General features: G+C 36.2%; 1 protein-coding gene across 4 annotated transcripts in view; it reads left to right on the top strand.

The window, feature by feature from the left end:
- BAZ2B (bromodomain adjacent to zinc finger domain 2B) overlaps positions 1-26,892 on the top strand; it is a 468,630-nt gene that overhangs the window by 211,551 nt on the left and 230,187 nt on the right. The window lies entirely within an intron of this gene.

Here is a 26,892-nt window from a genome sequence, read left to right as displayed (position 1 = left end):
CTTCCCACCATGACCTTCCCCAGGCTGGGGGATCCGTCAACACTTACCAGAGTCGTTGCCACTGCCCGACAGCTTACTGCACAGCAGCCCCCAGGTCTCGCGCTACACAGACCCAGGTGGACCCAGATGTTCTTTGCACAATGTCCAAATCACATAATGTGTGTTTCACAGAAGATATTGTGCATGTTAAGTGTCACATACTTATATGTATATAAATATGTGTGTGTGTGTGTGTGTGTGTGTGTGTGTAGCATGTGCAATTTTCATTAAAGGAAGGGGGTTCACCCTCTCTTTTTTTCCCTTCTTCTTTCTTGCTGGCTGAAATGTGAACATGAGAATTGCACCGTAAGTGGAAACCACATACCGAGAACAGGCAGAGCAGTAAGATAGAAAGTCTCTAATAACTTCACAAAGTCACCCTGCCTGCCCTGGCCTGTCTACATCTGGACTTCTTTTTATGTGACGGATTTAAATTATTTTGTATAATCCACTGACTTTGGGCATTCTGTTACTCACAGTCAAAGCTAATCCTGACACATAATGTAATTTTACAAAGACAGTTTATGCCATTGTTAAAAACTCTTTAATTGATTTGTTTAAATTTCATTTATTTGAACTCTGCTGCCACTCTTGATGTTTTAGGAGAAGAAGAGAAAAGGGAAGGATTCATTCTGCATTTTTTTTTTAGGAGAGGGGGTTGGGAGAGATTCATAGAGGAGGGAGACAGACGTCTGGGCAGGGGTGGATTAACCAGTAAGCAAGGTACTCGGGTTTACTTGTGTTTACTAATCTTTAGTGCACAATTTCACATGAGTTTTAATACAGATTGAAACCCATGCGAAATTTTGCACTACAGATCAGTAAGTAAACACAAGTAAGCACCTTCATACCTTGTTTACTGGGTAATCTGTCCCTGCTTCTGGGCTAAATTTGCGAAGTATGAATTAGAAGAGAATTCAGAAAGAGGAAATAGGCACATATATTTGAAAGAACATGTGCTCAGGGATATGCAGATTTTTAATTCAATGTTCAAATGTAAAATTGGAGGAAGTACTATAGGGTCGCTTTGAGTTGGAAATCAATTCAATGGCAATGGGTTTGTTTGTTTGTTTGTTTTTTAAATAAGTCTAAAGGTCAGACCTTATAGGAATTTATAAACCAAAAAATTTGGTTATTGCTGGGTACTTATTGAAGGATTCTTTTTATAATAATCATTTAAAAATTATTTATAGGTTTTTTGTTCACTTTTTTGCTAATAAAAACATTTCAATACAAGTGTTAAAAATGGTAGACCACGACTGGTATTTATTCACTGGTTTAAAAGGTGCTATTTTTTTTTTTTTAATTTAAACCTTATAGCAGTTTTAGAAAACATATTATTACATTTAACAGATGACTAAACTGTGACTCAGAAAGGTGAGGTGACTTTCCCAGAGTGTTCAAAGTGGTAAAGTCATTATCTGAAAGGTACAAAAATCAACCATTTCCAGAACAACGTCATTATGTATTACCTGACCTTTATTTTTCTGCTTTTCTAATATCAGAAGTATAACAATTATAGTCAACTTTAAAATATCTTTGGTAAAATATAATAACACTGATCAAACCAGAAAAAAAGTCTACAGAGAAATTTCCTTATCTTATGCCAACTAATAAATCTGAAAACATTAACTTTAAATAAAAATATCTAATATAATAAAGCTATCAAGTATGTCTTAAACATTTTTTAAAATACAAATATTTTCAACAGTATCTACAAAATTAATATGTAGCAGCCATTTAAATTACTTCATACAGATCCATTTTCCATTGCTACTTTTAAATGTACGTATGGATAAAAGAAAGCTTCCATCCCCACTTACCACAATTCCCCAAAAGTTGCATATTTCAACATTAATGGTGCTAAAAGCATACTTGGTAAAATGACCCATGGGCATAGACTTAACTTCTTTTGAATATCTGAATGTATGCAATGTTACAGAATCACTGGTTCAAAGATTAGTTCTTATTTGCCTGAAAATTCAAGATGGACTACTATTTTATAAGTCTGTCTAAAAAAAATAAAGAAGAGATATAAAAACAGTAAAAAAAACTCTTCAAACAACCGAGATGGGTAGTATAAAACAAAAACTAGTTTTCTATTTTGGTTTGGTGTTTTCTGATTGTAATTAGCAGAGTATTTTTTTTTTTTTTTTTAGCACCTAGACTAGATAAATATTTTCTGAATTCATGTAACTTAAAATTTAATCTGGTTAGGAAATCATTCTCTTCCTCTCACATTCTATAGAACAGCAATGCACACACAGTTCTGCTGTGAGATATAAAAAAAAAAAAAAAATTTTTTTTTTCATTTATACAAATGTTAGTGAAAGAGTAGATAAAATACAAGTATAATCTGCAAAAACTGTTGAGATGAGAAGAAAGGTGTCTTAGACCAAGTTGTGAAATATTTGACTCTCATTCTTTTTTTCTATAAGTGTACAAAGGAAAAATAGAAGAGAAAGAATTTTGACAAAAGTGGAAAAATCCTACCTAAGGTACATTTCCATCATAATATAAGACAATACGTGTAAACTTTCCCACCTGCAAAGTGTGCTGTTTATTTTGTGAATAGCACATCTAATGCTTGCCTAGTTCATTCTCTGATTTTCTTTCCCTCAAAAAAAAAGAAAATCCCACTTTTATTCATAAAATAAATGATTTTTTTTCTCTTTGTTGCTCTTACCACTAAATATTTCCAGGTGTCTTTTTTTTTTTTTTTAAACTCTGGCTACTTTTTATTCTCTGTGTCAGGCTTATAGATAGGGAATTGCAGAAAACTTACACACTTGGCACTAAACTCAAATCTCACGGCTCACTTATAAATGTTACCTTCTCCATAAAACCTTCCAAATCTCTGCCTCCCCTCTGATGGAATTAATTTCCCCCAAATTTCTACCTTTCTAGTATTTATTTCTGTAAGGCTTTGTTCTTCAACTCTAGGTGTCTGGACCTGAGTGTGCAAACATACTCTCTGAGGGAAGAGAGTATGCTGCCAGAATTTTAAAATTTCAATGTTAATGTAAAGAAATTTATATGAGCATATTCTTGGATCATCTGGGATGTTCACCTTATAACCGGTTATTATCATGTACTTTCAGGGTTATGATTGTGCTTAATTATGTCAGTCTAATGAGAAAAGAACAAAAATAGGCTTGTTACATAAATGATTCATTTGGTACCAAGTAAAGGCCAGATGACATCAGAGTGAGCTAAATCACAAGTTTGCAGTAGTTTGAGTAGAAAGAAATGGTGGGAATATTTAATCATTCATACACACTAGACTAAATATAGGTGTTGCCAAACCCAAATGTATCTGAGAAATAATGGGAAAGTAGCAGTCAGTACAGTATTCATGCTGAGTTCAGTATTTCATTTTAGCAAAAATGTATATTATAGTAATTTCAAATCTGTTAGTTTTAAAGCTTTTATGTGCATAATTTGTAAATGTTTTGTATTATATATGAATAAGATCTGGAAACAAAAGAGTTTATTCTCATCTATAGTTTTATTTTTCTATACATTTCAATAACATAATAATTTAATGAATTTAAGTCAGCATAGGTGTCCATGAGATTTTCTTTTCTTAAGCGGTCTATACATAATTAAATCTCAGAATATTATGATAGAACATTTATCTGCCTTATGTGATTAGTTGTGTGTTTGTCTCACCTATTAGAATGTAAAGTTCTTACAATTCTAGTTCTTACATCCTTACAACGCAAAGATGAATATTTTAGAGTCAGGTCACAATGCCTTGTACCTAATAGTAGCCCAGCAGGTGTTTATGCAATAAACTTGCCTGTACTGGCATGCTAAGTATGATATACAGAGAATTAGCAGACATTTTTGCCCTAGTGTGTCGATGATTTGTCAGATCGAACTAGCATGCTTAAATACATGGGAAACGTAAACCAACAACCAAACCTGTTGTGGTTGAGTAGATTCCAACTCACAGTGACACTTATAGGACAGAGTAGAACTTCTTTATACGGTTTGCAAGGAGCGGCTGGCAGATTCGAACTGCTGACCTTTTGGTTAGCAGCTGACTCTTAACCACTCTGCCACCAGGACTCCAGGAAACATATAGGGAGTATATATATTTAACAATTTTAAATTCAGATGAATCAACAGATTGCTCTTTTTAAATTAAATATCCCTAGATTTTTGATCACTTACAGTGTCTTACGAATTATATAATTAAATTGTTTTCTTCTTAGCAAAGATCTATTATCAGGATGACTGGGGAATGAAAAAGGTTTCATTGCAGGCCAGAACTGAGTAGGGGAATGTAACCAGAGTGCTTCAGGGAAAAAGACAGGGCACCATTACAAAAATGTAGTTTTTTACAGTTAGGGTAGCTTGAAAGCATTGGTTCCTCAGAGAAGAAAATGGAAGGGGATATGGGATGGTACTAAAGGTACTGTCTCCCACCTTTGGGGTGTTGCTTGAAGCCACGATGCCTAGGCAAACCAAAAAAACCAATTTCGACTCATAACAACTCTATAGGACAGAGTAGAACTGTCCCATAGAATTTCCAAGAGCAACTGGCAGATTCAAACTGTCAACCTTTTAGTTAGCAGCTGAGCTCTTAACCACTGCACCACCAGGGATTGCTTTAATTTAGTTGGAAATAAAACTGGCATAAATTAAAATCCTCTAAAATAATATAGTAAATACATTTTTTCCTTTTCTAATTCTGTTATCATAGATATTTGTATAATAATTTGCCATAGCATAGCACTCTCCTGTCTTGCTAACTTCTTCATTGTCTTCCTGTGTCCTACTTAATCAAATTGAACTACCTATTCCTGAATTTCAAGGCCTTTCAGATTTAGCCTTGTCCTCCTAGCATTAATCCAAAAAACACAAAATAATAAATGTTGGGGAGGTTGTGGAGAGAGTGGAACACTTACACACTGCTGGTGGGGATGTAAAATGGTACAACCACTTTGGAAATTTATTTGGCACTTCCTTAAAAAGCAAGAAATAGAACTACCATATGATCCAGCAATCCCATTCCTTGGAACATACCCTAGAGGAATAAGAGACATCACACAAATAGATACGCACACCCATGTGCATCACAGCACTGTTCACAATAGCAAAAAGATGGAGACAGCCTAGGTGCCCATCAACAGATGAACAGATAAACAAATTATGGTATATTCTCACAATGGAATATTACACAACAATAGAGAACAATGATGAATCTGTGAAACATCTGATGACATAGATGAATCTGGAATGCATTATGCTGAGTGAAATTAGTCACAAAAGGACAAATACTGTATGAGACCACTATTATAAGAACTCAAGAAAAGGTTTAAACACAGAAGAAAACATTCTTTGATGGTTATGTGGGTGGGGAAAGAGGGAGAAGGGAATTCACTAACTAGATAAAAAACCAAAGCAAACCCACTGCCGTCGGGTTGATTCCGACTCAAAGCAACCCTATAGGACAGAGTAGAACTGCCCCATAGAGCTTCCAAGGAGCACCTGGTAGATTGGAACTGCCGACCTTTTGGTTAGCAGCTGTCGCACTTAAGCACTATACTGCCAGGGTTTCCACTAACTAGATAACTAGATAGTAGACAAGAATTATCTTAGGTGGCCAAAACCCGAACCAAACCCACTGCTGTCGAGTCGATTCGGACTCATAGCGACCCTATAGGACAGGGTAGCACTGCCCCGTAGAGTTTCTAAGGAGTGCCTGGTGGATTTGAACTGCCGACCTTTTGGCCGTAGCACTGAACCGCTACACCACCAGGGTTTCTGTCATCTTAGGTGAAGGGAAGGACAATACACAATACAGGGGAAGTCAGCACCACTGGACTAAACCAGAAGTTAAGAAGTTTCCTGAACATAACCAAACACTTCGAGGGACAGTGTAGCACAGAGGCAGGGTTCTGGAGACCATGATTTCAGGAGACATCTAGGTCAACTGGCATAACAATGTTTATTACGAAAATGTTCTGTATCCCACTTTGGTGAGTGGTGGCGTCTGGGGTCTTAAAAGCTAGTGAACAGCCATCTAAGATACATCAGTTGGTCACAACCCACCTGGAGCAAAGCCAAATGAAGAACACCAAAGACACAAGGAAAATATTAGCCCAGGAGACAAAAGGGGCCACATAAACCAGAGACTCCATCAGCCTGAGACCGGAAGAACTAGATGGTGCCCATCTACCACCAGTGACTGCCCTGACAGGGAACACAACACAGAGTCCCTGATGGAGCAGGAGAAGAGTGAGGTGCAGAACTCAAATTCTAATAAAAAGACCACACTTTGTGATCTGACTGAGACTGGAGGAACCCCAGAAGATATGGCCCCCGGACTCTCTGTTAACCCTGAACTAAAACAGTTCCCAAAGCCAACTCTTCAGACAAAGAATAGACTGGACTATAAGACATAAAATGATACTCATGAAGAGTGTTCTTAGTTCAAGTAGATATATGAGACCAAGTGGGAGGTTCCTATCCAGAGGTGAGATGAGAAGGCAGAAAGGGATAGGAGCTGGTTGATGGACACAGGAAATCTGGGGTGGAAAGGAGGAGTGTGCTGTCACATTACAGGAATAGCAACTAAGGTCACATAACAATGTGTGTTTAAATTTTTGTATGAGAAACTAACTTGAGCTGTAAACTTTCACCTAAAGCACAAATAACAACAGCAACAAAAATTAGCCGTTTCCTATCTACCTAACTTCATTTTCCTCTACTTTCCAACACACAGATTCTTTTCTAATCACAATACTCCTTTTGGCACAACATACGGTGATTATTTTGTCTGCATGTTTGTCTTTTTCTCCACATCATTCCTTTTCTTGAAATACTATTACCTCTCCTTATCTAATGTCAATTTGCCCTTCAGGTGGCCTTGCTGTCTTTTCTGAGAACTGTAAACTTCACTGAGATCACTTTCCTACTAGCATTTGATCTTTATCCGCAGCCCCCAGATTTCTCTTTTAAATCGTAGGGCCTCTATTTTCATCTTCTGTGTACATCCATAAGGAGCCCTGATGGCACACTGGGTAAGCACTCGGCTGCTAACTGAAAGGTCAGCAGTTGGAACTAACCAGCTGCTCTGCAGGAGGAAAGGCCTGTGATCTGCTTCTGTAAAGATTACAACCTAGGAAACACTATAGGGCAATTCTACCCTAACCTGTGTAGGGTCACTTTGAGCTGGAATCGCCTTGATGGTACACGACAACATGTCCGTCCATATTGGCTATCCCGCAGGCACTTATTCAGCATGTCCAAACTTGAACTATTTTTTTTTTTTCAATTTCCCATAAACCTTATCCTTTTTATATATTCCCTGTATTTGTCAGCGATATCAACACACGCTCAGCCACCAAGCTGAAATTATTAGATACCTTCAACTACTTCAAAAACTCACATCTAATCTGCCATCAAATCCCATTGATTCTCTATGTGCAGTGTAGTAAGAAGAGCTAATATTTATGGAGTGTTTACTGTGTGCCAGGTACTAATCTGAGCATTTGACCTGTAGTAACTCTTTTAATCATCTTAACAACTTTAAGAACTAGACAATATTATCCCCATTTTATGTAAGAGAGACATTATGCATTTGCTAATAGAAGTTACACTCCACCCCCATGAAGCAGTCCAGCCCCTGCCCCCCAAAAAAGGAAAGAAAAGGGAAACAGCAACAGCCACACTCGAATATGATCTAGCCTGCTTTTAATATACAAAAAATAAATAGGACAGTAGGACATGTTAAATGACATTAGGAAGATGTAATCAGGAATGTCCAGAATGTGGGATACTCTGTAAGTCAAAGTATGTAGCTTTTTCAACTAAAAATTTCAAAGAAATAAAAGACTGGCTGAAGATAAGGGTTACAGGTTAAAAGAGACTTGAGAGACACATCAGCCAATTCCAATGTATGAGTATTATTTAAATCCAGATACAAGCAAGCAAACATTTTAAAATATTTTAAGACAACCAGAAAAATTTATATAGTGACTGTATATTTGATATTAAGTCTTATTGTTAAAATTATTTTAGGTTTGATGATGGTGTTAGACTATATAAAAAGCAGAAGTGTTTAGCACAAAAGTATAGGCATTAGAGGCTGAGGTTGAAAATAAAACATGTGTTCACCAGGTATTTTTTTACTTAGCACCTTTGATAAAAAGGATTTGTTCAGGGAGGTGACAGAACATTTATCCTAATACTTAATCACATCTAAAATAATTTTTCATAATTTTGCTAATCCATGCTTTTTTGGCAAACAAAAAATTGACTATTATAAGTTTTATATGTTCTCTAATATTTAGTGTTTGTTTCATAGAAATAGGGGAGCTCAAGGGAATAGAAATCAACATTTTTAGAACATGTATAAAAATGATAATAATAATACAGTGAAACCTGTGAGAGCTGGAACTCAGTGGAACTGCCTTGTTTTTCTGAGTCTTGCAAGTTTGCCAGTCACTGCTTATGAGTTTATTGTTTTAACTTATTTCATCCTCCTATTTTGGGTAACAGCTTCATGGAGCCCTGGTGGCACAGTGATTAAGAGTTTGGCTGCTAACCAAAAGGTCAGCAGTTCAAATCCACCAGCCACTCCTTGGAAACCCTACAAGGCAGTTCTCCTCTGTCCTAGAGGGTCGCTATAGAGTGTCTGAGTTGGAATTGCATGGCAATGGGTATGGTTTTGGGTTTTAACAACTTCATGAAATAGGTGTCATTATTATCCTCATTTAACAGCTGGGGAAACTGAGCTATGGAGAGGTTAAGAAAAGTTTCCATGGTCACATGGCTATCAAGTGGTGAAGTTCAGGGTTCAAACTCAGGCAGGGCCTGTATTACTAACTATTATGTTACATTAATTCTCTTTTTGCCACAGCACCAGATACTTTGAGTTGTTGATAATTTATAAAGTTTTATTTATTTTTTCCAACAACGACACGCATTTGTCATTTGTTTATTCATTCACTCAACAAATGTATATTCAGGCATGGGACTGTTCTAGGCGTTAAGAATACAATGGTGAGCAAAAATAGACGTGGTTGAGTATTTTTGACCTTATTTAGGTCTAATATGCATGAGAGACACTAATCAAATAATTATACTAGGAAATTTAGAACTACATCTGTGATCGGTGGGATAAAGGAATAGTATATTGTGCTTTGAGGGCACATCATAGGAGGACCTGACCTAATGTGGGAGGAAGGTTAAGGACTGCTTCCTCAGGACATTATATTTGCCTGGATATGAGGGGTTAGTAGGAATTAGCTAGCCGAAGAGGGTCTGGCAGGGGCAGGTGGTGAACAATGGCTGGTGTGTACCTTACAGAAAGGGACCAACATGTGCAAAGTCCCTGTGGTGTAAGGCAATGTAGTACTTTGAAGGAAAGAATGGAAGACCAGTGTAGCTCGCGTATAGAGAGCAAGGGTGATTGTGGTGGTGTGTGTGGTAAGCAACCAAGAGATACATGGCATAGTAGACTTGGATAAGGATTTTTTTTCTTTAAGGGTAATAAGAAATGTTTGAAGTATGTTTAAATTATCAACAACTCAGTTTTAATTGTGGCTTACAGAGGTTAATTAATTTTCCTGTATATCATGATCTAAGAACATCTGAATCTAGCATCTGAACTACCGTACTTCTTAGAAATACAAATCTAAGAAATGGGTAAGAAATTACAAACTTTATAATTATAAGCTGGGACCTGAAATTGTTTATTACTTTATCAGTTCGGCAGATGACTACTGAATGCCTACTATGTTTCAGGGATGTGATTTTGTCCTTTGCAAATGCAGTTACGGTTATATTATCTATTAGCTCTGTTTTTGACCTGTTGCTTCTCAGTCAACAGGTGAAACCACAGTGTACGACAGTGACCATTAGAACAAATATATGGCCTGTTCTTTCTTTTACTTTTGGATCCCTGCCCTCTAAGGGAGAACTAACAATGAAGGCTAATTTGTACCAGTTTTCATATATCATTTTATTTTAGGTTTATTTGATATTAAATAACTGCCTAAAGTTGACATAATTAGTAACGGTCATAGCTAGAATTCAAATCCAGATCTAACTCTAAAGACCATGATCTTTCTACGGTAAAGTACTCAAAGAATATAAAATTAATCTGTGTTCAAGAGAGCATGGTGTGTGTGTTTAGAAATAGAGCACATGAGGTTTATAATGTTCATAAATATTTGCCAGTTGATTGAATGACAGAAGGAGGATTATGGAAGAAAAGAATTCTAGAATCAGCCAGTAAGTACCCTGAGTTGATTTTATGAGACACATGTTCTTCAAACAATTTATGTAGTGCCAATCCTTCTCTTATTTAATTATCTTTGTATTTTTATACCTTAGTTACATTATTGATCCCCAGAAAGGGAAGAGACATGAAATTAGTACGAAATGGAAAGTAGCTTGCTCGCAAAGATTCTGCCTGACAAAACATTCCCTAGCAGGAATGGTGAGCCATTCATTCAATCAATCAATATATTGTATACTTCAAATTCAGTCACTCATTTACTCATTCATTCATTCACTCAACAAACTTTAATGGAGCATTGGCTTTTGTGCTTGCACAGTCTAGATATTGGGGACACAGTGGTCAATAAGACAAAGTCCCTGCTGACATTAAGTTTACATTCTAGTAAGAGAGGATAAATAAATAAGTAAATGAATAAAATATTTTCATATATTGACAGGAGCTCCAAGGGTGGGGGGGGAGATGTGATAGAGCATACTACTTTATGTTGAGAATGTACCATACTCAACTTTCCTCCTTTCAGAAGTTTCTAAGTAGGAGGCTATTTCTAGTACATTGTTGACATTAAGGCATTATTATAAATTCTTTATACTTTTTATGCATTTATATTTTTGGAAGCATAACACTGTCTTATCCCTAAATTAGCATGCCTCTGCTCTTTTTTCTGCTAGCGTAGGTAAGGAGGTTCCATCTTGTTGTGGATTGAATTGTGTCCCCCAGAAACGTGTGTTAACTGGGGTAGGCCATGATTCCCAGTATTGTGTGATTGCCTACCATTTTGTCATCTGATATGATTTTCTTATGTGTTGTAAATCCTACCTCTATGATGTTAATGAGGCAGTTATGGTAATGAGGCAGGACTCAATCTATAAGATGAAGTTGGGTTTTAAGCCAATCTCTTTTGAGATATAAAAGAGAGAAGCAAGCAGAAAGACATGAAGACCTCCTACCACCAAGAAAGCGGCACCAGGAACAGGGCATGTCCTTTGGACTTGGGGTTCCAGCAAACAAAAAGCTCCTGGACCAGGGGAAGATCGATGACAAGGACTTTCCCCCAGAGCTGACAGAGAAACTCTTCCCCTGGAACTGATGCCCTGAATTCGGACTTCTATCCTACTAGACTTTAAGAGAATAAATTTCTCTTTGTTGAAGTCGTCCACTTGTGATATTTCTGTTATAGCAGCACTAGGTAACTAAGACACATCTTAAAGACAAATTAATGGATATTAGTTTTTCCTTGGTTCAATAAACGTTATGTTATTCCTCTTGAATTTACGTACTAAATTTATGAAGATGGAAAATGCACTGTTCTTCTTTAGAAGCTTACAGTCTAGTGGAGAAACAGTCACACAAACCAATCATTATAGGTGTGGTAGATACCACAATAGAGGTGTATGTAGTGTTTTTCAATATAAAAAGAATGGTGTGATCTCTGGAAAGTGGGAAAGGCCTCACCAGAAGTATTCATGCCTCCGGAGATTTCCCTTCTACTTTTTTACAGGGTAGTAATAAAGAGCTACGGCTGTTAACCGAAAGGTCAGCAGTTTGAATCCACCAGCCTGCTCATTGTTAACCCTATGTGGCAGTTCTGCTCTTTCCTATAGGGTCACTGTGAGTCAGAATCAACTCACCAGCTACAGGTTTTTGTTTTTGTTTTTTTAATGCATAGTACAGTGTAGTTATCACTATTTGAACAGGGATATCTATGCTGCAAAAACAAACCCTGAGAACAGGTTTATGATTTTCAGCTGCAGAGCAAAATAAACAAGTGGTATCTGACTTGGTGGACATGAGGAAGTTGAATTTTTCCTCCAAGTAGAGGGTGAAAAGGCATTATGCTGCTCTTTGTTAACTGTTGCCTTTCTCTCCTGTTTCTCTCACACATCTGATCATATGACGTGAGAAGATAAAAAGTTCTAAAGGAATGCTGCGTAGCAAATTTTACCAGTTTGGTTTTGAAATGGGGGTGGTAGTGTGTGTATGGGATTGTAAGAAGGGAATTTTTTTTTTTTTTAGTTGAGAATAACATACTCTGATGACCTGCAATTAGGAGCCTAGACAATTCCCAGTCATAATCCCAGGCATAGATATATAATGCATCCTACTACAATACCAGATAGGCACTGTCACAAATACAGCATACTAGAGTGATATGAGATTAATACGAGTACAACTCGAATGGGCGACATGACCATGGAGAAAACAATATGATTTGTAATTCTTTTGTCTTAGAGAATTAAAATTGTTTGAGACTAAGGCAGATACCTAAAGAGAAAGTGCAACCATACCAACAAATGCAGAGCACACTCATGCTAGAGTATGGTATGAGGAGAAATGAAACCAACATAACATAATTTAGGACATAAGTATGCTTAGAGAATTGAAGAAACTGAAGAAGGGGTTATTTCCTCTTATGAAGTTAATGTAAATATTAAATCAAAAAAGACTGGTGGTGCATAAAGATTTAATACATAAATATAAAAAGAAGAAATAAAAGAAAAATAGCAGCAGCAGAATTAAAAGTGATAGCAAGCCTTTATAGAATAATAATTGACCTGTAAAGTAAATTGACTTGACGGCACTGGGTTTTAAAGTAAATTGCAGCATATTTACTCCTGAAACCATCTTCCTACAGAAGATGATTTTTAACTTAGAAAAAACTTCACGGAACTGAAGAAGAGGATAGTAAACTTCTGGTAAAGACGATAGATTGGACATACATATTCACTTCTGAAGCCCCATTAATTTGATAGAAGAAAGTAGTTTTTAAAAGGCATGAGTAAAGAAACAGGAGAGGAATGAATAAGCACAAAATTCTGGAAGCTCAAGAGCAGATGGATGTGTAATAACTGGTTTAGCAGACTGAGAGAACTGAATTCTTCACTGACAATGAGGAAACTGGGAAGAAAACTAATTTACGCCTTTGAAATGCCCAAAGGCTCGGAAATAAGCAGATTCAGGTATCTCTGGAATGGATGGGCAGGGGAGGTGAAGGAAATGGTAAGTGCAGGTTGAACTCAGAATACAAAGACTAAATGAACGTCTGTTTAACCAGTTAGATTCCTAAGCTCTCCTCCACATTACATAGTCCGGTGGTGATGTTTCTTTCACCTAGCGGAGAAGACTGGAGGTTTATCCTTTGGAGTGGATAAAAGTGAAGGTCTTTGGATTTAGGGAAATCCAGCATAGTCGGGGCAGGGGTATCATATAGAGATGGAGATTGAATGAAAGCTTATTACGTACCGAATATTATGATCGCCCTGTCACTATGAGTCGAAATTGACAAGATGGCAGTGGGTTTTCCCAGCCATCTTTACTCACTTGGCTATTTAACCAATGATGTAAACAATTAAAAGGGATTCCCTCATGGAATGGCTTAGCGACTTAGCTGGATCCCTCTACGGTGAAATCCACCGTTAACAAGCCCCACTCAATTGACAAAGCATTTTAATGTTCTACTCTTAATATGAGAGTGTGGCTGAGAGTCACCAGACATTTAGGAAAGCCTTTATTTGGAATGATAGAGACCCAAACAAATAAGCAGGAAAAAAAGCAAACTCTGCAGGAGAAAGGAAACTTAAAAATATTATAATTTCTTCAGAGAAGTAAATGAAGATAATGTCTCAATGTCACAAGAAGAGGTCACTGTAAAAAAAAAAAAATTTCAGAAAACAAAATGAGCTCTTGTAAATTAAAATGGAAACTGAAAACCTCAATTAGAAGAACTAGAAGGTAAGGTTGAGGACATCTCACAGAAAGTAGAGAAAAGAAGATAGAAAATAGGAGAGAAATGATTACAGAAGATACAAGATCTGAATAATAGGAATTCCAGACAGAACAGAAGAGTCGAGGGAGGACATCTTCACTAGGTAATTCAAGAAAATTTTTCACATATGAAGGACTGCTTTCATTTTCTTTATGTTCTTCTCCTGAAATACTTCCTCTTCCCCCAATGGTTACATGATCAAATCCTGTTTATTCTTAAAACTTAGTTGCTATCTCCAGTAAACCTTCTCTCACCTTCCCAAGTAAGGTATAGCAATCTTTTCTTTGTGCTACTCTCTAGGATGGAAAACCTTGCATATACTTTTGTTTCATTTATTAGCTGTTTATAATTTACTTATTATTTAAGATTAAAAAAGGAAGTCTTTTGAACTCTTTTCAGTAACGTGTAGTCTTATGAATTTCCTTGGAAAATAAAATCTCAGTCCATTTATATTATAAGTAGTTTTCACTAAAAATTTTATAGTTTTGATTAGTACATTATTAAATATTATGGTATCTTCATTTTAGTTTAATCTTTGAAAATATTTGCAATATATAAAGACAGTTTGATTTTTTCTGTTTTCTTTCATTTTTAATTATTTTCTTTCATTTTTAGTTATGTAACAAATACTTTATCTACATTTTAAAATGATGTTTTGTTTATTAAGCATAGATTAAAATTTTATATCACAACATTTAAAATAGTTTAAAACAGCTTTTATTTACAAATGTTTGAAATTCTTGCAGTGTGAACTTAAAAACTAAACTGGTTTATTTTCATAAATTATGTCCTAATTGAGATAAGAGATCATTGTATCCAGTTTGGTTTTTCATGATTAAAAATTAGCATTATATTTTGTCTTCTTAACTTTAGTTTTTGAAATAATAAAGACATCTTGGTGTGTTATATAAGAATTTTAATCAAATGAGTACAATTTAGGGGTTTGTTCAAGATCTTCCTGAGGTGAATTTGCAGAATTATTTTATGTCCTTGTTGACTTTTCTTTTAATAAGTATTTTATTGAATGTTTGGTGAAAGTTTACACAGAACTTAGGTTCCCGTTTAACAATTTCTGTACGTATTGTTCAGCCACATTGGTTGTATTTTTCACATTGTGCCAACATTCTCTATATTTCCAATCTGGTTGTTTGTTCTGCTTCCATTAATCCTGCTTCCATCCCCACCCCCCCCCAACCTATTCACCTATGCTTTAGGGTAAATGTTAACTGTTTGGTCTCATATAGATGATTTTTTTTTTTTTTAAGGATCACAGGACTCATGGATGATAGTGTTTATTTTATGAGTCAATGCATTATTTAGCTTTCAGTTGAAAGTTTAAAGGGTATTTCAGGGTGATAGTCTCGGGAGTTCCTCTAGTCTCTACCAGTTTATTTATTTATTTTGGTATAAGAATTACAGTTTTATTCTACAGTTTACTCCCATTCTATCTGGGACCATCTATTGTGTCCCTGGTCAGAACGATCAGTAATGGTATCCGGGCACCATCTAGTTGTTCTTGTCTCTGAAAGGATGAGACCATGGTTCGTGTAGGCAGTTATTCCTGTAGACAAGATTCTTCTTTGAGTCTTTGGCTTCATACTTTCTCTTTTGCTCCAGATGAGTAGAGCTCAATAGTTGTATCTTAGATGGCCACTCACAAACTTTTAAGACCTGAGACACTACTTACCATACTAGGATGTAGAACATAAACTTCATAGAGTGTGTTGTGCCAGTTGACTGAGTTTTCCCACGAGACTATGGTCCTGAACCTTCAACTCAGTAAATCAGTCCTGCGAGGTGTTTGGTTATGTCTGGGAGATAACCATGACTGCATCCTCTATGTGTTTTATTATTTATGTTAATATATGTGCAGCACATACAAACATATATATATATTGCATATACACCTATATATGCACACGTATATATGTATATACATATACCTTGCTATACATACAGATGCTTGTTTCTACCTCTGTAACCACTCATGTATTTTTGAGTTGTTACTGCCGTTGTTGCCAAATTGTTTATGTTATAGGATTTACCCATAAGGCCCTTTAATCTTGTATATTTCCTGTTGTTATAATTGACCTTGGTTGAGTTTTGCACACTTCACCCACATTTGGTATTGCCTTTCCCATCACCAAAAATACCATGTCTACTGTCTAGAGAGTGATTCCCTCTACCTTTACCTCCCATCTCTGGTAACCACCAAAGAGCATTGATTTCTGTATGTATACCTATTTTTATTTTTTTTTTTTGTAAAAGTGGTATCATGCAATAAATGCCCTTTTGTGCTGGACTTATTTCACTCAGCATGATGTCCTCCAGATTCATCCATGTTATGTTTCTTGGACTCATTATTCTTTATAGTTGCATAGTATTCCATTGGATGTATATACCACATTTTTTAAAATCCATTCATCCATTGATGAGCACGTAGGTTGTTTCTGTCTTTTTGCTATTGGGAGTAATGCTGCAGCAAACACAGGTGTGCATGTATCTATTCGTGACACTGCTATTAGATCTCTAGGAGCCCTGGTGGCAAAGTGGTTAAGAGCTCAGGCTACTAACCAAAAAGGTCAGCAGTTGGAATCCACCAGCTGCTTCTCGGAAACTCTATGGGGCAGTTCTACTCTGTCCTATAGGGCCACTATGAGCCGGCATCGACTGAATGGCACAAAACAACAATAACAATATATACCTAGGAGCGAGATTGCTGGATCATAAGGTATTTCTGTTCCTAGCTTTTTAAGGAAGCACCATACCATTTTCCATATTTGGCTTTTTACAGTACCATTTTACATTTTACAGCCCCACCAGCAGTAGATAAGCAAGCATTCCAGTCTCCCCATATCTTCATCAGCATTTGTTGTTTTCTGGGTTTTTTTGGGGGGGGTGGGGGGCAGTGCCATTTTTGCAGGGGTGGGAGGGTATCTCCTTGTAGTTTTGATTTGCATCTCTCTAGTGGCTTTTCATGTGCTTGTTGGCCCCTTGAATGTCCTCTTTGTTAAAGTGAGTCCTCGTTGCATTTTGTTTTCCCTAACAATGTACCTCATGCTTCCATTCTTTAACTACTTTAAAAATGTAAAATTATTAAAACCATCATGGTAACTATGTTAGTGTTCAGCTGTGTGATAAGGGGATTGAGTAATTAAGTGATGGGCAGTCTCATCAGATTGCCACTTATTACCACACATGAAATGCTTTAATCTCATATGGTTCTTTTTTTGTTTACTTTTATTTATTTTTAAAGACAGAAATTTAAACATGCTGTCACCTCATTTGGAATCCCTGTGTGGTATAATCAGTTAATGTGCTCGGCTGCTAACTGAAATGTTAGTGGTTCGAGTCCACCCAGAGGCACTTTGGAAGAAAGCCTATCCATCTACTTCCAAAAAATCAGCCATTGAATACCCTATGGAATACAGTTCTACTCTGACACATATTAGTTGAAATCAACTCAACAGCAACTGGCTATGACCTCATTCAACAATGTGAACACTGTGAAACATTTTATGAAAACTCTTTGAGAAGTTTGGCTTGTACTTTAGATTGTGAACTCCTTGTGGACAAATTTGTTCTATTTATGTATGTATTTTCACAGTACTAGAAATTAAACTCTCAAACTGACTTTTAGTAAATATTTGTTGGATCAAATTAATTTTTAATGTATATTTGTAGTTAATGGCTTGTGTGTTCAGCAAATCTGTATATGATTTAACTCACACTGATTCAGTTACTTGCTATTAATTGTTCTTTTCTAAAGCCGCATTTAAAGAGGCATTAAAATATGAGAATGGGGACCAAACCGATTATCGAATCACTATAGCAGCAATGAATCACTTATACTTTTGTCACACAGATACGGTCGTCTTTAGCTAAAGAATCAGCCAGACAATTACAGTAGCTCCAATCCTGTTAATGTGGATTTCACTTTGAAATGATGATAGAGAAGTGATTGTATTGTAGTCAAATGTTAATAATGAAAAGAGAATTTTCTTATCTGTAAAGAGGGCTGGGTATGTATGTTATTATCTGAAGTTTTACTTGCATAATAAAGCTAACACCTAAACATTTCTGATCCATTTTATTTTTGTTATTTTAAGCACTGTAATGTGATCGTTTTTGCATAGTGAATGTTGGGCTTCTTAGGCAAAACAAAGTTTTTATTAATAATCAGACTCTTCAAATTAGGAATAAAGGTGGCTTCCTTTTATTCTTTTTTTATTCCCCACCCCCCCCTTATTCTTTTAGAAGGAGGATCACTTTTCAAGCTTATTTCTGTTAATAGTATCACCATTTCCCACATCAGGATGTGAAACCTTGGTGTCACTTTGTACTACTCTCCTTCCTCTGGCTCCAGATAATCAAAAGTTAAAGTGTCTGTTGTGTCTTTTCAATATCTTTTGCATCCTTTGTTTTCCTTTCATTCCTATTACCACCCTTTTCAGGTCATGCTTAGATGGCTGTATTAGTTTACTCACTAGTTTTTCTGTCTCTAGTATCATGACTCCTAACTCATTGTGGATAACATTGTCACATTAACCTATCAGATATCATGAGTTCTTTTTTTACACCTCTGTTTGTGCTTATTCCCCTTTTCTGGAAGGTTCTTTCTCTACCTCTCCATACATATTTGAATGCTCCCCATCCTTCAAGATCCAACTCAGATCTCACTTTCTCCTTAGTACTGGCCATATCTACCTAAAGAGAAAGAAGACACTGGCAAAACCTGCTGTCAGTAAGTATAGTCAGTTGATACCTACACATGGTATCCCATTATCATACAGTACTAGTGGAGGAAGAGACTTTAACTATCACTTATTCTAGTTCCTTCACTTTATAGTTGTGTAAATGGATTTCCTTCAGTTAAATGAGTAACATTAGTTAACTTGGAGGGTTCAGGGCAGAGATGTAATTAGACTTATATCTCCTAACCTTTCATCCAGAATTTCTTCTTATATAACACACTTCCTATCACTGTGAAGTGCTTTGTCTTCTTAGATGCCTTTTTATGAGTACATTTTTTATTTTCTCACCTTGAGGCCAAGAAATTGTTCTAAACTTTTTTTTTCTCCTTAATGCTTTGTATGCAGCAAGCCTTAATTCTTCCTTATTTATTTTGTAGAGAATAAATACTTTCAGATAAAACTAGTATTTTGATTAATTTAAGTAATTATTTTCATTTGTACAGATAATGATGACCAAAGATTATACTGCTTTTATTTAAAGGGATGGAAGAAGAATTTTTAAGTAGTTCTTAGTTGATAGTACCTATTTCTAAGGCTTTACTAAACAAAAGTAGCAGGAAAAAACAAAATATAAGGGTCTATTTTATTGCTGGAGCCCTTGGTGGGGCAAAAGGCTAAGCACTCAACTACTAAACAAAAGGTTGGTGGCTCAAACCCACCCAGAAGTGCCTTGTAAGACAGGCCTGGCAATCTACTTCTGAAAGGCCACAGCCTTGAAAACCCTATGGACCAGTTCTACTCTGCACACCTGGGGTTGCCATGAGTTGGAACTGACTCAAGGGCAACTAACAGCAACATTTTATCGCTAGGTAAATGAAGTTCATTTGTGTACAATGTTAAGAACGCTGATTAGAATACAAAACTAGAAACTTTATCAGCATGTCATCATTGTTATAAAGTTTTCAATTTCCAACAAAATAATGTTTTATATAAAAAAAAAATAGAATTAAATGGAAGTGTTTTAGCCATTAAGCCATAATTGAATACTACCTATACAATCTTTTCAGGTTTTGAAGTTTTATGAGTATATCTGATTTAAAGCACGTAAGCAAAGCAACAGGAATTACAGGAAATATATATACTTTAAAGTTCTTTTGCAATTCAGCATGAATAAAAATAGTACATTAGAGGATAGCTTAAATACCTATCAAATGAATGAAGCATGGGCTTCATGCTTGTAGTTGGGGATATATATATCATCTGCTTTAGATGTATTACAGAGGTGATGTCAAGGTGAAAGCAGGCTTGCAGAATGGTTGGAAATCATTGATATTCTGACTCGGAGGCTGTAAATGGCTCGGTAGCAGATGGAGTCTTTGTCAAGGAAGAAAAACGGCAGCTCTGAAACATCATAGATGTTTGCTAGCAGCTCAGCACACAGGCTGTGACCTTCTAGTATTCAAGAGTTTTTCCTGTGCTCCAATAAATTGTCCTCAGCTCTTATTCACCTAAAGTAGATAAATAGTAGTCATCATATTTCAGTACAAATTGAGGTGTTTCATTATAAAGAAACATAAATGTATTTTATTACCTACTTTTTAAAGAAGTAAGCATTTAAGGGAATGTACATTTCTTGGTGCTAAATATTTCTCAGTTGCTTTTCAAGAGTTTAAAAAAAAGCCAAGTTTAATTTTTAGAATATCTAAAAATAATAAAAATCATTTAGAATCATGGAATATTAAACCTAGAAAGTATGCTGATAATCCTAGACCAGTTCTCTCATTTTACAGATGAAGAGACCTAGGCTCAGAGACTATGATTTAACCAAGGTCATTTTTGTAGTTAATGAAAGGCTATTAAGTGACTCTTAGATTATGAGTTGCTATATATACAAAAGAGAAACCCTGGTGGCCTAGTGGTTAAGTGCTATGGCTGCTAACCAAGAGGTCAGCAGTTCAAATCCACCAGGCTCTCCTTGGAAACTCTATAGGTCAGTTCTACTCTGTTCTATAGGGTCACTAGGAGTCAGAATTGACTTGATGGCAGTGGGGTTTTTTTCTGTTGGGTTTTATACACACAAAATTTCTTTAGTTATGAAGGTGAAAGAAACTATTATCTTTAAATAAACTTAGAATACCACAGAGTACGCCTACTTATTATGCATGGCAGCAGCATGCTGGAAGTATTTACTTTTAGAGACTTTTATTATTGACTTGCATATACTTTAATTGAAATTATTTGTGTTTTTCATCACTAGACTGCTATCTAGAAAATTTTTGTTGACTGAAGAATTTATACCTGTTTTAAAGGTTGTATACACAAACTCTGTTCTTATTTCTTAATAAGTATTTTATTTAAATCAGTACCAACTCAAGCATGTATCTTATGTTGACTTATCTGAGTATTTTTAAAAGCCTTTTGGAAATACTGCATTTCATGTTAAAGTATTTAAGGGTTTTATAGATTGTAGACTGAGATATTTTGTAAGTGCTGCATGTATCAGTGAGAATTTCTTTCAGTTTTAGTAGGAATATATGTCTCCATGAAGAGTATATTATCACGTAGACTATGTTCAATTGAACAGCTGACCTATATTGGAGAGTAATAAGTCATGGCTAGTAAAAGTGGAAGCATTATACGCCTACAATCTGTTAAAGCACTTCACAATTGCTCAAGTTATAGCAAGTAATCACTGCACATCACAGAAGAAAAGGGCCCTTTGCTTTACAGGGGCAAGGTTGTTGCTTTAGAATCTCCGGTGCCTCAAGTCTTTTGCAAGTCAGTTAGTGTCTAAAGAAGTGCAGTTAAAGAGAAGTTTTACAGTTATACCAAAATGCCTGTGTGTTTTCTAAAGGTAAATTGTACAACAAAATGACTTTACATCTTTTTAATTAAGAGAAAGAATTTGAAAGGTTAGAGTTGAAAGCTTCCAAAATTCTAAAGTTTTTTTTTTTTTTTCATTTTTTGTTTTTTTAAGGATAAAACTGGTCAAGTCTTTTAAATAGATCTTTTAGGAAAATATTTACTGCTGTATTGTAGATTATTATTCTATCAATGGATATGTTCATATGTAGCTATTTCACCAAAGACCCACTTTAATATGAAATATGTATACTTGGATAGAGGTTAAAAGATGACCATTAAATTATTCAACAACTAATTAGTGAATAATTGCAGATTCTGAGAATAAGGTGAACAAAATAGAGACTGCACTCATGGGGACTGCATTTTAAGGGTCAAAGAGGCAATAAATAAGTTAATATTTAATATGTTACATAGCAATCAGTGCTACAAAAAATATAAAGCAAATTAAGGATTATGAGTGCCAAAGGTGTGGAATTGGTATTTGTTATAGGGTGGTTGGCAAAGGTCTCTCTAATAAGATGATATTTAGCAGACACCTGAAGGAACTGAGAGAATGAGTCATTAAGGTATCTGGGGGAAGACTATTCTAGACAAAGAAAACAGTAGATGCAAAGGCATTGAGAGAGACTGTGCTAGGCATGTTCCAAGAACAGTAAGGAAACCAGCGTGACAGTAGTGTTGTGAGCAGTCATTGTAATAAATGAAGCCAGAGAGATTTCACAGAAGCCTGCTTTTAAGTCTTTTTGTTTTTTTAAGAGAAGATTGAAAAAATTATGTTCTCCAATGAGTTTCTGGGAGGCACAAACAGTTAATACCTTAACTCCTAACTGAAATGTTGGTGGTTCAAACCCACCCTGAGGAGCCTTGGGAAACAGGCTGATGATACGCTTCTAAAAGGGCACAGCCTTGAAAACCCTATGGAGCACTTCTACTCTGCACGTGTGGGGTCACCATGAGTCAGAAGATTTGACTTGACCGCAACTAAAAACACCAATCAGCTTAACCAAAACCTGTATTGTTACTAAACCAGCAGTCTCCAAGATGGTTTTGGTAGAGCATTGCTTGTATGGAATGGGAATTACATGAAAAAAACAAAAATGTTTCCTTGGTCAAATAAGTTTGGAAAATATAGGTTTAATATTAAACAAAGTTAAACATGTTTTTAACAGCAGAGTTTCTGAGCATCCTTTAATGTGTTTGTGAATCTCCAACTTATTTGACCCTTTCTTCAAAGAGCATGTGTTTTATGGCACTAGTGTTTCTCATGCTTTGGTAAATGCTGTATTGGACAGTTCTACAGGTTAACTAGAGATTAATAAAAGGACCTTCTGTATTGCTGTTTCATAACTTTTCCACAATCCTTAAACCAACTCCTGTCCCTACCTTCTTTTTCAGTAAAGACTGCATTTTTTTTTCTAAACATTTCTCTAATTCATTCCTTTTTTCTATTCATGACGCCTAAAGCTTAAGTAGGTTTACATCATGCCTGACTGGGCTGTCACAGTAGCTTCCTATGTAGTTTCTTTGCCTCTAGTCTTGCCCTGTCCAAATTCATCATCCCCTCAGCACTTGACTTAACAAATCTGACCATGTCATTCACCTACTTAAAATTTTTACTAACTTCCTATTTTGCCTCAATCTCCCATACTTAGTACTCTCCAAATTTTAAACTCTTTCCACTTCCTTAAAATAGGCTGTGGGTTTACAGTCTTCTTGCCTTTACTCAGTGTTGTTACCTCTTTCTGGCATAGCCTTCCCCTTGCTACCAGCTTAATTCTCCATTCTTAAAGATTTAGAGCAGATGTAATCTCTTCCAGGAACCAGGGTGGATTAACGAGTAAGCAGGGTACTCATGGGTTTACTTATATTTACTTACTAAACTGTAGTGCACAATTTCACATGATGTGGCGCACAGCAGGTAAGTAAGTAAGTAAAGCAGGTAAGTAAGTAAGCAAAAGTAAGGCCATGTGTACCTTGCTTCTTGGGTAATCCATCTCTGCCAAGAACATTCTCAAGCCCTTTCTGGCTAAATTAGGTGAAATCACTCCTGGGCTTGCCTAGCACTCAGTACATAATTCTGTCAAAGCGCTTAAAACAACGAAATAAAAATACGTATTTGTGTTTACTCTCTATACCTTATACTTTGTACCTGCCTTTAATGCCTGTCGCTTTGTCAATACTTTAATAAATGTTGAAGTTAATTCTAAGTAGTTGAAGACTTTCTAATAAAAAAAAAATCTGTTTTTTTTTCCCTGAAACTTTTTGAATCATAGACTTAAATGTAAAACATAAAACTATAAAATTTTTAGGAGAAAATCTGTGGGGCCTGGGTCTTAGTGAAGTATGACACCAAAAGATGATCCATAAAAGAAAAAAATCAGTAAATTGGACTTCATCAAAATTGAACATTTGCTATGCAAAAGACCCTGTTAAGACAATGAAAAAATAAACTGTCTACAGGGAGAAAATATTTGCAAAGCATATATCTGACAAAGGATCCTCTCTGGGATTTGAAAAAACCCTCAAAACTGGAAAACAAACTAATTAGAAAATGGGCAAAAGACAGGAAAAAACATTTTACCAAAGAGAATTATATGAGTGTGAAATAAGCATATTAAAAAATGTTCAACATTACTGGTCATCAGGGAAATGCAAAAATGAGATATCACTATGCACGTATCGAACAGCTAAAATAAGAAATATGACAGTGCCAAATGCTGGCAAGGACGAGGAGAGATTGGCTGTCTCACACATTGCTGGTGGTAATGTAAAATGGTACAGCCATTCTGAAAAAACAGTTCTGTAGTTTCTTAAAAAACTGAATGTATACTTACCTCGTCCCCACACTCTAGGCATTTATCCTGGAGAAATGCAAACCTATGTACACATAACCTGAACACGATTGTTCATAGCAGCTTTTATTTGTAATGGCCCAAACCTGGGAACAATCAAAATGTTTTACCTTAGGTAAATGATTAAACACAGTGTGGTGCATCCATACCATGCAGTACTACTCAGCAGTTATGAATTACTGATACCGCCACTACTTGGATGGATCCCAAGGGCATTATGCTGAGTAAAAAAAGGCAATCTCAAAAGGTCACATACTATATGATTTCATTTTAAAGTGTCCAAATTATAGAGTTGGAGAACAAACTAATGGTTGGCAGGGGCTAGGGGTGCTTAGGGGGAAGAGTGCTGGTGGAGAGGGATTTGGGTGTGACTGTGAAGGAGCAGGAGCAGAACAAGAGAGATCTTTGTGATGATGAAATAGTTCTGTATCTTGAGTGCAGATTGGTTACATAAAGCTTCATATGTAATAAAATGACACAGAACTGTATACACACTGTACCAATGTCAGTTTTCTGATTTTCATAAAATGTAATTAAGGTGTAACCATCTGAGGAACTGGGTGAAGGGTATTGCGAGACCTTTCTGTAGTATTCTTGTGACTTCTTGTGAATCTTTGGTTATTTCAAAATTACAAGTTAAAAAAACAAAAACAACTGTCTAGATTTATTCTTCTGCCTCCCCACTGGTCTCTCAGAATAAGGTGTCTCACCTCTTCCTCACTAAACCTAACACTTTATTCGTGCCTTTTCCTTTTAATCTCTTCTGCCTCCTCCAGAAATTTGCTTCAGTGAACTCCTCTTTGACTGGTTTATTTGTTACCTAAAGGATTGTCCTAAAAAAAAAAAAAAATAGTGCTCCTAGCCTAACTAAAATGACAAAAGTAAAAAACAAACAAAAAACCTTCACTTTCTTCAAGCGGCTGTCTGCATATTAAAGATATATTCATGTTAATACATGTAACAGTAGTTTGTTCATTTTAACTGCTATATACTATTTTATTGTGTAAACATGACACAGTCTTTTTATTCATTCTCCCATTGATGACTATTTAGGATATATCCAATATTTCAACATTACTAATAGTGCTGCATACATGACTCCCTGTGCACACGTATGGGAACTTTTTTAGGTTACATATTTAAAAATGGTACTGCTGTGTTATATATAGCCTACATGCTTCTTCAGCTTTACTGTATACTGTCTAATTTCTTTTAGGCCAGTTATACCAGTCCACACCACTGGTCAAATAAATAAGAGATCTCCTGCTGTACGTTTTTGCCAACCTTTGGCTTTCCTTATTTTTCAGACTTCCTACTTCCTGTGTGTAGAATTTACTGTGAAGACCAATAGAGTTTACTTCTACAAGATAATTTTTTATTCCTTGTTCTACTTTAACCAGCCAAGTCAAAAGTCTTTGATTATCTTAGCTTCCGTAGATTTTATATTTGTCTCCTCATTTCTGACTCTACTGTTACAAACTTAGTTTAGACCCTTAACTCTTGGTTAAACTATTGTTAAATAATATTAACTTGTAAAAATGTCATGGTGGAGACGTCTGGCCTCCTATAATAACTTCACAAGGGGGAGAGAGAATCATTATCTTTAGCTCTGCTATTAAGTTCCCGGAGGCACCCCACTCCACCAATAAGCTACAGCCCAAAGGCACTCAGCTCTCTCGCTCCATAGGGTGACAAGCCTAGCTCTGATGACAAGTGCCTGGAGGCACCGTAGTCTGCCTGTAAGCCTCCTGCCCAAAGGCACTAAGCTTTCTTATTCTGTGGGCTGGCCTGCTGGACTCCTGGCTCTACTGCCTCTGCTCCCACTGTTTCTCTGCTGCTGCTTCTTGTCATCCTGCAGTCTCCACTCTCTCTCTATCTCCTGAGTCTAGGAGGGTCTCAGCACAGGGATCTCGGGTCCAAAGGGCATGCTCCACTCCTGCCTCTTCTTCTTGGTGGTAGTCAGGTTCCCCTTTACGCCTCTGAGATGACTCATTTTCAGAGGGATGACAGGGCTGACCGATACCCTTGTTAGGGTTCCATATGCTTTATTTCCGTGGTCCCACTCCCACAAAGGTGCCGTGCACCTTGTTTGCATTATTAGGAAGCTGTCCAATCCCCTTGGTGAGCCACAAGCACCTTGTTTGTATAGTCCTACCCAATCATTTGATAGCAGTTACAAGAGCATGGCGAGAAGGGCCATATAAAAGTGATCCATCACACTGCAGTACTACTTATTAAAATGTCCCTATTGAAATCTTTTCTTGCTCTAATCCATTCTACTTAGAACTGTTAGATCCCAATATTCCTAAAGTAAGTAGTTTACCAATTATCATATTGAATTGTATTCTCCAAAAATATGTGTCAATTTGGTTAGGCCATGATTCCCAGTATTGTGGGGTCGTCCTCCATTTTGTGATT

Source organism: Elephas maximus, chromosome 6 (genome assembly GCF_024166365.1).
Source record: "Elephas maximus indicus isolate mEleMax1 chromosome 6, mEleMax1 primary haplotype, whole genome shotgun sequence".
In the NCBI taxonomy this organism is placed as follows: Eukaryota; Metazoa; Chordata; class Mammalia; order Proboscidea; family Elephantidae; genus Elephas; species Elephas maximus.
The sequence above is the reverse complement of the archived record's forward strand: the minus strand, read 5'-3'. Positions and strand labels throughout refer to the sequence as shown.